The following is a 13,803-nucleotide window of genomic DNA, read 5'->3' as shown; positions in this document are numbered from 1 at the left end:
AAAATTAAAACTAGAACTACCCTATGATCCAGCAATTGCACTACCAGGTATTTATCCAAAGGATACAAAAATGCTGATTTGAAGGGGCACATGCACCCCAATGTTTATAGCAGCACTATCAACAATAGCCAAATTATGGAAAGAGCCCAAATGTCCATTGACTGATGAATGGATAAAGAAAATGTGGGGTGTGTGTGTGTGTGTGTGTGTGTGTGTGTGTGTGTGTAATGGAATACTACTCGGCAATCAAAAAGTATGAAATCTTGCAGTGCCTGGGTGGCTCAGTTGCTTAAGTGTCCAACTTCAGCTCAGGTCATGATCTCACAGCTCATGAGTTAGAGCCCTGCGTTAGGCTCAGTGCTGACAGCGCAGAGCCTCGAGCCTGCTTCGAATTCTGTGTCCCCCTCTCTCTCTGCCCCTCCCCTCCTCATGCTGTCTCTCAAAAATAAATAAACATTAAAAAATTTTTTTTGAAAAAAGTATGAATTCTTGCCATTTGTAACAACGTGGATGGAACTAGAGTGCATTATGCTAAGCGAAATAAGTCAGGCAGGGAAAAACAAATATGTTATTTCACTCATGTGGAATTTAAGAACCACAACAGATAAACATATGGGAAGGGAAGGAAAAATAAGATAAAATCAAAGAAGGAGGCAAACCGTTGGAGACTCTTAAATACAGAGAATGGACTGGAGTTTGCTGGAAGGGAGAGGGGTGGGGGGATGGGTGAGGTGAGTGGTGGGTATTAGGAAGGGCACTTGTTGGGATGAGCACTGGGTGTTGTGTGTACGTGATGAATCACTGAGTTCTCCTCCTGGAACCAACACTACACTGTATGTTGACCAACTTGAATTTAAATTAAAAACAAACAAGCGAACATGCTAAGTGAAAGAGGCAGTCACAAAGGATCACATTGTATCACTCTGTTATATGAAATATCAGCTTAGGCAAATTCACAGAGAGCAAATTGAATAGTAGTTGTCTTGAACTGGTGAAGGAGAAACCGAAGGATGGTGGCTCAGGGGAGGTGCTTTCTTTGGGGATAATAAAAACGTTATAAAATTGATTGTACTAATAGTTACACAACTCTGTGAATATTCCAAAAGCCACTGAATGATACATTTTAAATGTGTGAATTATATGGTATATGAGTTAGATCTCAATAAAGCTACTTAAAAAATGAACAGTAACACTTAAAAAACAACAACAAAGCAAACTACTTCCTTGGGGGAAATGCTAATACTATTCCCGGTACTGAGGTCAAAGAGATGTTTCTTCTACAGATGTTTATAAAGAGGATCCTGTGAAATGTAGTAAGACAGTCCCGTGGATATCCTTCAATAAATGCAGCAACAACTGAAATGAAGATATTCGTAGAATACTCTTTAACACAGGTTAGGGCACCAAAGTAAATGCAACCCACCTCTGGCTTCAACAAAGAATGCACTCTGGACTCTAGGGAAATGGACAGACTGCACATTTTACAGAACTTCCGTAACTGTTTCTCTCAGCCTATTTCTTTTTCTTTCCTCCTCCTCTTATTTACAAATATAAAGCATGCTTGTTGAGGGAAGGAAATGAAAATCACCCATAATCTCATCACCTAGTAATGATCACTGTTAGCATTCTGATCCTTGAAGTTGGAGATAAGTAGTATTGGAAAAAAGTTGTTGAGGGGTGCCTGGGCAGCTCAGTCAGTTAAGCATCCGACTTCGGCTCAGGCCATGATATTGTGGTTCACGAGTTCAAGCCCCACGTCCAGCTCTGTGCTGACAGCTCAGAGCCTGGAGCCTGCTTCAGATTCTGTATCTCCCTCTCTCTGCCTTCCCCCTGCTCATGCTCTATCTCTGTCTCTTTCAAAAATAAATAAACATTAAAAGAAAAATTACAGAAAAAAGTTGTTGAAAAGAAATCCACTTAAAACAAGAATCAATATTACATAGTGAATAGTGTTTGGGGTAGGGAGGAGAAGGTTTGATTTGGATTCTATCTGGAAAAATAAAACTAAAATTTATGAAAATGTACACAATTTAGGGGCGCCTGGGTGGCTCAGTCGGTTAAGCGTCCGACTTCAGCTCAGGCCACGATCTCGCGGTCCGCGAGTTCGAGCCCCACATCGGTCTCTGGGCTGATGGCTCAGAGCCTGGAGCCTGCTTCCGATTCTGTGTCTCCCTCTCTCTCTGCCCCTCCCCAGTTCATGCTCTGTCTCTCTCTGTCCCAAAAATAAAATAAATAAACGTTAAAAAAAATTAAAAAAAAAAAGAAAATGTACACAATTTATATTGTTTTTGCAAGTGTGAGTGAATCAAACTTTTAAGAAATGTGAGATTTTATGACTATATTTGTTTAATAGCCTGGTTGGATAGCCTTCATTTCATTGTTTGACCTTTGCAGTACAATTCCATAAACAATGTTGTTTTTACAAATATATTTGAGAATTATGTCCATTTTCCAAGGGCCTGGCTTATCTTTGCTAAATACAGAGTGACAGTGAGTTCAAGATTACACTCACTGGTATATCCATACAATGGAATATTATTCAGCCATAAAGAGGAGTAAAGTATTGGGGCACATGGGTGGCTCAGTCAGTTAGGTGCCCGACTCTTGATTTCAGCTCAGGTCTTTTTTTTTTAATGTTTTTTTTTAATGTTTATTTATTTTTGAGAGAGAGAGAGACAGACAGACAGAACATGAGCAGGGGAGGGGCAGAGAGAGAGAGGGAGACACCGAATCTGAAGCAGGTTCCAGGCTCTGAGCTGTTAGCACAGAGCCCGATGCGGGACTCAAACTCACAAACCCGCAAGATCATGACCTAAGCTGAAGTCAGACATTTAACTGATCGAGCCACCCATGCTACCCTAATGTTTTTTCATTTATTTTCAGGGAGACAGAAAGCCGAAGTGGGGGAGGGACAGAGAGAGAGAGAGAAAGAAGTCTAGAGAAAATGCCAAGCAGGCTCTGTGCTGTCAGCACATGAACCATGAGATCATGACCTGAGCCAAAACCAAGAGTCAGACATTTAACTGACTGATCCACCCAAGCAGCCCTCAGCTCAGGTCTTGATCTCACAGTGGTGAGTTCAACCCCCCACGCTGGGTTCTGTGCAGGCTGTGAAACCTACTTGGGGAAAAAAAAAAAAAAAAAAAAAGGAGTAAAGTACTGACACATGCTACAACACGGATGAACCTTGAAAACATTATGCTAAGTGAAAGACCAAACACCAAAGACCACATACTGTATCACTCCACATATGTGAAATTTCCCAAATAAGCAAATCCATAGAGACAGGAGTAGATTAGTCCAAGAAATAGAGAATGAGCAGTGACTGTTGATGAGTACGGGATTTCTTCTTGGGTAATTCAATTGTTCTGGAACCAGATGGTGGTGACAGTTTCAAAACTCTGTGAATATACTAAAACCATCAATTGTATACCTTGAAAGGGTGAATTTTATGGTATATGAATGACATCTCAATAAAGATTATACTCCCTGATAAGTTCATGGAGAACAGCCATTCTCTGCCACTAGTAAATGATCTTTCTGTACAAACTGAGGACCCTGAGGATGACTAGGGCTAGAAAGTAGCCCTTATCACATTCTCTGGAGGTGACAAGGAGCCACAGACCATAGCTTGAGGAGCCCCGCTTGGGGAGTTGTATCTTACTCCTATCCATTATGCACCCCTCCCATCCAGAGAAACTACCAATAAGTTTCTCTGGCAAAAGACTCTAAATATACTGTTCTTCTATATAAGAAGTTGATAATTAATGATCTACCTTATTGAATTAAAATTCCACAAAGTAATATAGTCCTAAAATTATGCCTGCACTCTTTCCTGACGATTCCAGAAGCATATAGGCAAGGACTGAAGGAGATCACGGAAGAATGAAAGCAGCGGTTTCTTGACAGGGCTATTTTCCCCTTTTCCTTCTCTCTCTCTCTCTCCTCTTCCATTTCCTCCTCCTCCGCTCCCTTCTTCTGTTCCTTTATTGTTCTTAAGTTCGCACAATAATAATTATATAACTTTGTCCTCTAATACATTTTCCAATTTTATAATTACATCTTTTGTCTGGGTTAAAACCTCGATAGACATCATTTGAAATCATTATTTTTACTTTTATTTATTTTTTTGAAAGTTTATTTACTTATTTTGAGAATGAGAGAGAGTGAGGGAGGGGCAGAGAGACAGGGAGAGAGAGTCCCAAACAGGCTTCTCAATGTCAACACAGAGCCCCACACAGGGCTCAACTTTGAACTGTGAGATCATGACCTGAGCCAAAATCAAGAGTTGGATGCTCAACCAACTGAACCACCCAGGTGCAACATTTTTTAATGGACAGATATATTATTACTTTTAATGGACAGATATAGGGACACCTGGGTGGCTCAGTTGGTTGAGTGTCTGACTTTGGCTCAGGTCATGAACTTGCGGTTTGCGAGTTCGAGCCCCATGTTGGGCTCTGTGCTGACAGCTCAGAGCCTGGAGCCTGCTTTGGATTCTGTGTTGCCTTCTCTCTCTGCCCCTCCCCAACTTGTGCTCTGTCTCTCTCCATCTCTCAAAAATAAATCAACGTTAAAAAAGTTAAAAATAAGTGGACAGATGTAGTTAAATGCTAAAGAATCCCCCTCATGTTTATTATTAACATGTGCTCACACTTCCTATACACCAACCACAGAAGATGTCATTTGACTGAAGGAAGACAACACATCCTTCCTTTCCCAGGCTTTCAGGGCACACTTGAATGTTTTCTAACGGTCTATTGTTAAACCCAGACTTAGTAAGAAAAAGAAATATTTCTTCTATCAGTGGCCTTACGAAGTAGTGCAAATTACTGCAGTTGGTTTATAAGCTAGATTTCTATTTGCTCTATAATTCACGTTGAGGGACCAAAGTCACAAGTTTAGTTTCAGGTCCTTCTAGTCGTAGTTGTTATTCACATTAGTAGGAAATGTGGTTTTTAAAAAAGAAAAAAACTGAGGCGCCTGGATGGCTTAGTTGGTTAAGTGTCCGACTTCAGCTCAGGTTATGATCTCGTGGTCAGTGAGTTTGAGCCCCACATCGGGCTCTGTGCAGACAGCTCAGAGCCTGGAGCCTGCTTTGAATTCTGTGTCTCCCTCTCTGTCCGCCCCTTCCCCACTTATGCTCCGTCTCTCTCAGTCTCTCAAAAATGAATAAACTTCAAAAAATTTTTTAAAAATAAAACAGAAAAAAGAGAGAAAGCAAAACCTCAATAGCAACAAAAAAGAACTTAGAACTTGGTCATTTTCCTATCCCTGCATGTCCCACTATTAAAAGGTTGGACTAAACCAAAACTTGTCTCCATCTAACTTCCAAACTCGAAGGTCATATTTATGACTCTGACATTTCCCAGAACAAGTGTAATCCCTTTTCTTCCTGATTACTTTTCAGGTACCTGGAGATAACTATTACACCCCTAATTCATCCATCTTTCATTTCACAAACACTTTGCACCAGAAGTTCCCAGTTCCTGGAATGCGCACCCCCAAATCTCCATACACTGCTTCCTTCTCAACTCAGAACTCAGTTCAACTCCTGTGTCACCTTTACAGAGAGATCTTTCCTTGTCATTCTAGTTAAAGTAGACCCTTCTTAGTCATTCTTCACCTATTTTGCATTATTGTCCTTTTATCACTTACCATTTTCTAAACTTATCCTATTTGTTCATGTGTTTTACTGCCTCCTTCCCTCAACTAGAATGTGAGCTTCATGGCATCTGGGAGCTTCTCTGTCATTCACTCAGTTTCTAATGGAACTGTATGTGCAAAATAACCCAACCATCTCACTCCTAGGTATTTAACCAAAAGAAATGAAAACATCTATCAACAGAAACTTGTAACATCTGTGTTCATAGCAGCTTTTTTCATAATAGCCCCAAACTGGAAACCTACATGTTCCCAAACAGATGAATGAGAAGCAAATCAGGTGGTACATCCATACAAGGGAATGCTACTCAACAATGAACTACTGATAGATGCAGCGAGATGTGTGAACCTCAAAATCTTCATGCTGAGTTAAAGAAGCCAGTCACAGGAGATGTCCTTTTCTATTCCATTTACTATATGCAATTCTAGAATATCTTCATTAATCTGTAGTGACAGGAAGTAGATCAGTGATTGCCTGGCCTTGGGATAAAGGGATAATGGACTACAAAGAAGGGTGAAAAATCTTTCTGGGGTAATGAAAATGTTCCTGTCTTTAACATGCCAGTGCTTTCGTGGATATATACAAACATCAAAACTCACCAAATTATATACTTTAAATGGATGCACTTTATTATACAGGGGTGCCTGGGTGGCTCAGTTGGTTGAGTGTCTGACTCCTGGTTTCAGCTCAGGTCATGATCTCATGGTTCATGGGTTCAAGTCCTGCATCAGGCCCTGCACTGACAGCATGGAACCTGCTTGGAATTCTCTCTCTCTCTCCCTCTCTGCCCCTCAAAATAAATTTAAAAAAATAAATGGATGTACCCTTTTATAAATAAATTATATTCCAACTAAGCTTATAAAAACAAATTTTGTTCAGTGAATGCCTTTTTCCCCTGGGAAATTATTTCGGCCTCATCTGGCAAGGTTTGGAGATTCTCATTGCCCTCATCATCATCTTCTGAACACACTCCAGGTAGCTCAAGTTCCTCCAAAGGTGGTCCCCAGAACTGGAACCAATACTGTAGATGTGGTTTGGGCAAATTAGAGACACTGGGTCTCTGTTGCCTCTACCTTTTTACTATATATTCATATCAGCCAGTGCTATTTTCAGACTTGCTTTTCTATCTCATGTATACTATTTCAGTCAGCCTGAATGTTCTACTTCTGTCAATGCAACTTACATTTTTGTGGAACTTTCTGGAAGTCTACTTAACACTGATGACTGACAATGGGTTTGTTTCCTGGGTTGTTTCTCAACTATAGAACCACATCTCCCTTATGTTTTTTCATTTTTTTTTAATTTTTTTTTTTAACGTTTATTTATTTTTGAGACAGAGAGAGACAGAGCATGAACAGGGGAGGGTCAGAGAGAGAGGGAGACACAGAATCTGAAACAGGCTCCAGGCTCTGAGCGGTCAGCACAGAGCCCGACGCGGGGCTCGAACTCACGGGCCGCGAGATCATGACCTGAGCCGAAGTCGGACGCTTAACCGACTGAGCCACCCAGGCGCCCCTCATTTATTTTTTTTTAACTTAAGTAATCTCTATGCCCAACATGGGATTGGAACTCATGACCCCAAGATCAGGAGTTGATGGGGACCCTGGATGGCTCAGTCAGTTAAGTGTCCAACTTCCACTCAGATCATGATCTCTCGCAGTTCATGAGTTCTAGCCCCACATCAGTTGGGCTCTGCACTTCGGATTCTTTCTCTCTTTGCCCCTCCCTTGCTGGCACAGGCCCTCTCTCTCTCAAAAACAAATAAATAAAACATTTTTAAAAGTTAAAAAAAAAGTTGTATGCTCTACCAACCAAGCCAGCCAGGCACCCCTATCCTAACTATATTTATATTTTCCCCCCTTGGTATGGAATTTCTCACTTATCTTACTAAATTTCTCCTTTTGGCTTCAGTCAAAATATATTTTTTAGCCAATATATTTTCTAGCCCAAGATACTTTACAATTATGTCATCTAATATTCTCCTTGCTTTATGTCATCCACAAATTTAGTAAGTGTGTCACTTTGTCATCATTCAAATGGAAAGTAAAACTGTTTAGTAGACAAAGGCCAAGGACAGAGCCTGTGGCTTGCCAATAAAGATTTCCTTTGCAGATGCCACAGATTTATTCATCATTCATCAATATTTTTTGTGTACAGTAGCCCTTCAAATTGCTATGAAGCAGCCTAAATGTGTTAGTTATATCACATTTCACCATTTGATTCACAAGAATACTTGGAGAGATTTAAATGTTTTGTTGAGGATCCACTAGACTAGAAATTAGAAGACAGCTTTCTCTTTGGTAATTAGAAAAATGACTTGGTTTTTCTTTTTTATAATTAGGGAAAAAAATCACACCTGTATTTTAAGAAAAATGCTTTTTAAATTCTAACTATATATAATGAAGGCAGCTGCAAAATAATCATACTTGGTACATGTGGAGTGAATGATTACTCCCCTATCAACCATGCAAGGTCAGTTGACCCTTGAACATCACAGTTCTGAACTGCTCGGGTCCACTTATGCATGGATTTTTAAAAAAAATTTTTTAACGTTTATTCATCTTTGAGAGACAGAGAGAGACAGAGCATGAGCAGGGAAGGGGTAGAGAGAGGGAGACACAGAATCTGAAGCAGGCTCCTGGCTCCCAGCTGTCAGCACAGAGCTTGACGCGGGGCTCAAACTCACAAACTGTGAGATCACGACCTGAGCCAAAGTCGGACGCTCAACCGACTGAGCCATCCAGGCGCCCCACACATGGATTTTTTTTTTTATAAACACAGGACAGTGTTATAAATGTATTTTCTCTTATGATTTTCTTAATAATGTTTTCTTTTTCCTTTACTTTATTATAAGAACATGGCATTTAATACATATAACATACAAAATATGTGTTAATTGTTACCAGTAAGCCTTCTGGTCAACAGTAGCTATCAGTAGCTAAGGTTTGGGGAGCTCAAATATTAGACATGGATTTCTTACTGCACAGGAGGGGGATTCCCCTAACCCCTGTGTTGTTCAAGACTCAACTCTTTTCCAAAAATAAAGGGGATTGGGCCCCAGGGTGGCTCAGTCGGTTGAGTTTCTGACTTCAGCTCAGGTCATAATCTTGCATTTGGTGACTTTGAGCCCCACGTTGGGCTCGTTGCTGTCAGTACAGATCCCGCTTCAAGATCCTCTGTCTCCCTCTCTCTGCCCCTCCCCTGCTTGCACTCTCAAAAATAAATAAACATTTTTAAAAAGGTTGGGGAGAACGGTTGACACTCTTAGTCCCCACGGAACCCAGGCTGGCTCCCAGCATTGACTATCTCCATTTCTGCATAAGAGCTCATAAGCCACCTACATGATTCTTCCCCAAATGTTACCAAGGCCAGTTCTAGAAGATAACTACCTCTACCCAATGCCACAACTCCCCACAATTCCTCTGAGATTAACTGATTGTCCCTGTCTGGGATTGAGATTCCAAATCATTTCAATCAGCCAAGAGCTTTCCATACCCATGCTTAACCCCCCTTGATGTCACAAGGATTACTCTCTGGAACTCTGCCTCTCAACCATGATGGCTTTACTCCTCTCATATTCAAGCATGGAAATAACGTAAGAATTCTGTCAGCTAGTATCATACCACCTGCCTTATTAGGCACTTAAAAATTCTTTCATACTACCACCACAACAAAACAAAACCTCATTTGTTTCCTTTGTATTTCTGGGGAAAATGCTGGGAACTAACCACTCCAACATTACTCTTAGAAAACCATACTACTAAATGGTGCTGCCCATCATTTTATGCTCTCTTTAACTGGATCCTTGTCCTTTTCATTTTTTAAAGTTTATTTATTTTGGGAGCAAGAGAGAGAATGAGCAGGGGAGGGGCAGAGAGAGGAGAGTGAGAATACCAAGCAGGCTCTGCATTGTCAGCACAGAGCCCAACACAGGGCTCAAACTCACAAACCATGAGGTTGCGACCTGAACAGAAATCAAGAGTCAGACGCTTGACTGAGGCACCCAGGCACCCCAGATTCCTGACCTTTTAAATCTCAGCTGAGCTCTCAGCATCAGGAGTCAGTTTCTTTTAATGCCACAACTTTCCCCAAACCCCACACTGCACTGCCTCCCTCCCATGTATTCTAGTCAGAATTCTTTTAAGGAGCTCCCATGCCATTTGGGCTTTATTGATTTTTCAAGATTCCATCTAATCCTTCCCTAAGGTCCCCTTATATGGAGAAAGGTGCTGGGGGTAAAACTCAAAACACATTTGTGACCTGGGCTAGCTTTAAGTGATGAGCTAAATGGATGGAAATGGGGCCTAATGGGGACAATGAATTCTCATGCTCTTTCCTCCAGGGTCATAAACCTGAAAGCTGCCTCTGAGAGGCTGAACCAGACATGCTGTCACAGGTTTCCATCTAAAGTGAGGTCTGTTTAGGTCCCCTTGCCATCTGCTCTGTCAGAGGACTCTGGGGAACTAGCTAAGGGACTGAGGTAGTAATTTCCTCAAGTTGATGAATGTGAATCTTCCAATCTATTTCAAATGCACCTACTAGTTTGCACTTTGCTTCCAAGAACCCCTGCGCTCACTTCCAGCATTCTGAGATGGACAGAGGGGTTACCTGAACAAGGCCTGGCTTCAAGCCCCTTACCCTGATCAGGCATCCAGACGTGGTGCCTCTGCAGCTGAATGGGAGGGTGTGCCTCCCAGAGCCAACACCCGCCACTCTGCTTCTTGCTGAGCCCTCAGAACCCTGGCTTTCAGTTTGAAGAACCAATCCAAACCCAGTAAAGTTCAGGGGCTTTCATCTTTGCTCGGCAAAAATGCTAACTGCTGAGTTCTACAAGCTTTGTCATTTCCCCATGATCTGCCATCTTTCATACAAGCCCCAACCCTGCTCAGCAGGAGCTTGTGGTGCCAGCCATTTCTCCCGTATTTGGAACCCATTTTCTGATGCCCTAGAGTGGGTGTGAAGGTGGAGGTGGGCGGGAAATGGATTTGGGGAGGGAGGAGGGAAAGTTCTTTAAAAGAACAAAAATTGATTTAAAATGCATATGTTATCTAAAAAGAAAGGCTTACCTTATATTTTCCCCTTATTTTAAAACTCTTTCCCAAAGAGCTTTCAAATGGAAAAAGTGCAAATGGCTCCAATTCAACCTAAGCACAGTTAAATCCTAACATGGGCCACTCTGGGTGATACAGGAAACATAGTGACAGTTTTGCTATTTTTAAACTTGAATTCAAGTTGTTGGTTTAAGAGAAAAACAATATACATTTATTTTTTTTTTTATTTTTTAATATATGAAATTTACTGTCAAATTGGTTTCCATACAACACCCAGTGCTCATCCCAAAAGGTGCCCTCCTCAATACCCATCACCCACCCTGCCCTCCCTCCCACCCTGCCCTCCCTCCCACCCCCCATCAACCCTCAGTTTGTTCTCAGTTTTTAACAGTCTCTAATGCTTTGGCTCTCTCCCACTCTAACCTCTTTTTTTTTTTTTTTTTTTTTTTCCTTCCCCTCCCCCATGGGTTTCTGTTATGTTTCTCAGGATCCACATAAGAGTGAAACCATATGGTATCTGTCTTTCTCTGTATGGCTTATTTCACTTAGCATCACACTCTCCAGTTCCATCCATGTTGCTACAAAAGGCCATATTTCATTTTTTCTCATTGCCACGTAGTATTCCATTGTGTATATAAACCACAATTTCTTTATCCATTCATCAGTTGATGGACATTTAGGCTCTTTCCATAATTTGGCTAGTGTTGAGAGTGCCGCTATAAACATTGGGGTACAGGTGCCCCTATGCATCAGTACTCCTGTATCCCTTGGATAAATTCCTAGCAGTGCTATTGCTGGGTCATAGGGTAGGTCTATTTTTAATTTTCTGAGGAACCTCCACACTGCTTTCCAGAGCGGCTGCACCAATTTGCATTCCCACCAACAGTGCAAGAGGGTTCCTGTTTCTCCACATCCTCTCCAGCATCTATAGTCTCCTGATTTCTTCATTTTGGCCACTCTGACTGGCGTGAGGTGGTATCTGAGTGTGGTTTTGATTTGTATTTCCCTGATAAGGAGCGACGTTGAACATCTTTTCATGTGCCTGTTGGCCATCCGGATGTCTTCTTTAGAGAAGTGTCTATTCATGTTTTCTGCCCATTTCTTCACTGGGTTATTTGTTTTTTGGGTGTGGAGTTTGATGAGCTCTTTATAGATTTTGGATACTAGCCCTTTGTCCGATGTGTCATTTGCAAATATCTTTTCCCATTCCGTTGGTTGCCTTTTAGTTTTGTTGGTTGTTTCCTTTGCTGTGCAGAAGCTTTTTATCTTCATAAGGTCCCAGTAATTCACTTTTGCTTTTAATTCCCTTGCCTTTGGGGATGTGCCGAGTAAGAGATTGCTACGGCTGAGGTCAGAGAGGTCTTTTCCTGCTTTCTCCTCTAAGGTTTTGATGGTTTCCTGTCTCACATTCAGGTCCTTTATCCATTTTGAGTTTATTTTTGTGAATGGTGTGAGAAAGTGGTCTAGTTTCAACCTTCTGCATGTTGCTGTCCAGTTCTCCCAGCACCATTTGTTAAAGAGACTGTCTTTTTTCCATTGGATGTTCTTTCCTGCTTTGTCAAAGATGAGTTGGCCATACGTTTGTGGGTCTAGTTCTGGGGTTTCTATTCTATTCCATTGGTCTATGTGTCTGTTTTTATGCCAATACCATGCTGTCTTGATGATGTCAGCTTTGTAGTAGAGGCTAAAGTCTGGGATTGTGATGCCTCCTGCTTTGGTCTTCTTCTTCAAAATTACTTTGGCTATTCGGGGCCTTTTGTGGTTCCATATGAATTTTAGGATTGCTTGTTCTAGTTTCGAGAAGAATGCTGGTGCAATTTTGATTGGGATTGCATTGAATGTGTAGATAGCTTTGGGTAGTATGGACATTTTGACAATATTTATTCTTCCAATCCATGAGCAGGGAATGTCTTTCCATTTCTTTATATCTTCTTCAATTACCTGCATAAGCTTTCGATAGTTTTCAGCATACAGATCTTTTACATCTTTGGTTAGATTTATTCCTAGGTATTTTATGCTTCTTGGTGCAATTGTGAATGGGATCAGTTTCTTCATTTGTCTTTCTGTTGCTTCATTGTTAGTGTATAAGAATGCAACTGATTTCTGCACATTGATTTTGTATCCTGCAACTTTGCTGAATTCATGTATCAGTTCTAGCAGACTTTTGGTGGAGTCTATCGGATTTTCCATGTATAATATCATGTCATCTGCAAAAAGCGAAAGCTTGACTTCATCTTTGCCAATTTTGATGCCTTTGATTTCCTTTTGTTGTCTGATTGCTGATGCTAGAACTTCCAGCACTATATTAAACAACAGCGGTGACAGTGGGCATCCCTGTCGTGTTCCTGATCTCAGGGAAAAAGCTCTCAGTTTTTCCCCGTTGAGGATGATGTTAGCTGTGGGCTTTTCATAAATGGCCTTTATGATCTTTAAGTATGTTCCTTCTATCCCGACTTTCTCAAGGGTTTTTATTAAGAAAGGGTGCTGGATTTTGTCAAAGGCCTTTTCTGCATCAATTGACAGGATCATATGGTTCTTCTCTTTTTTTTTGTTAATGTGATGTATCATGTTGATCGATTTGTGAATGTTGAACCAGCCCTGCATCCCAGGAATGAATCCCACTTGATCATGGTGAATAATTCTTTTTATATGCTGTTGAATTCGATTTGCTAGTATCTTATTAAGAATTTTTGCATCCATATTCATCAGGGATATTGGCCTGTAGTTCTCTTTTTTTACTGGGTCTCTGTCTGGTTTAGGAATCAAAGTAATACTGGCTTCATAGAATGAGTCTGGAAGTTTTCCTTCCCTTTCTATTTCTTGGAATAGCTTGAGAAGGATAGGTATTATCTCTGCTTTAAATGTCTGGTAGAACTCCCCTGGGAAGCCATCTGGTCCTGGACTCTTATTTGTTGGGAGATTTTTGATAACCGATTCAATTTCTTCGCTGGTTATGGGTCTGTTCAAGCTTTCTATTTCCTCCTGATTGAGTTTTGGAAGAGTGTGGGTGTTTAGAAATTTGTCCATTTCTTCCAGGTTGTCCAATTTGCTGGCATATAATTTTTCATAGTATTCCCTGATAATTGT

This window comes from Panthera onca, chromosome B2, assembly GCF_046562875.1.
Source record: "Panthera onca isolate mPanOnc1 chromosome B2, mPanOnc1 haplotype 2, whole genome shotgun sequence".
Taxonomy (NCBI): domain Eukaryota; kingdom Metazoa; phylum Chordata; class Mammalia; order Carnivora; family Felidae; genus Panthera; species Panthera onca.
The sequence above is the reverse complement of the archived record's forward strand: the minus strand, read 5'-3'. Positions refer to the sequence as shown.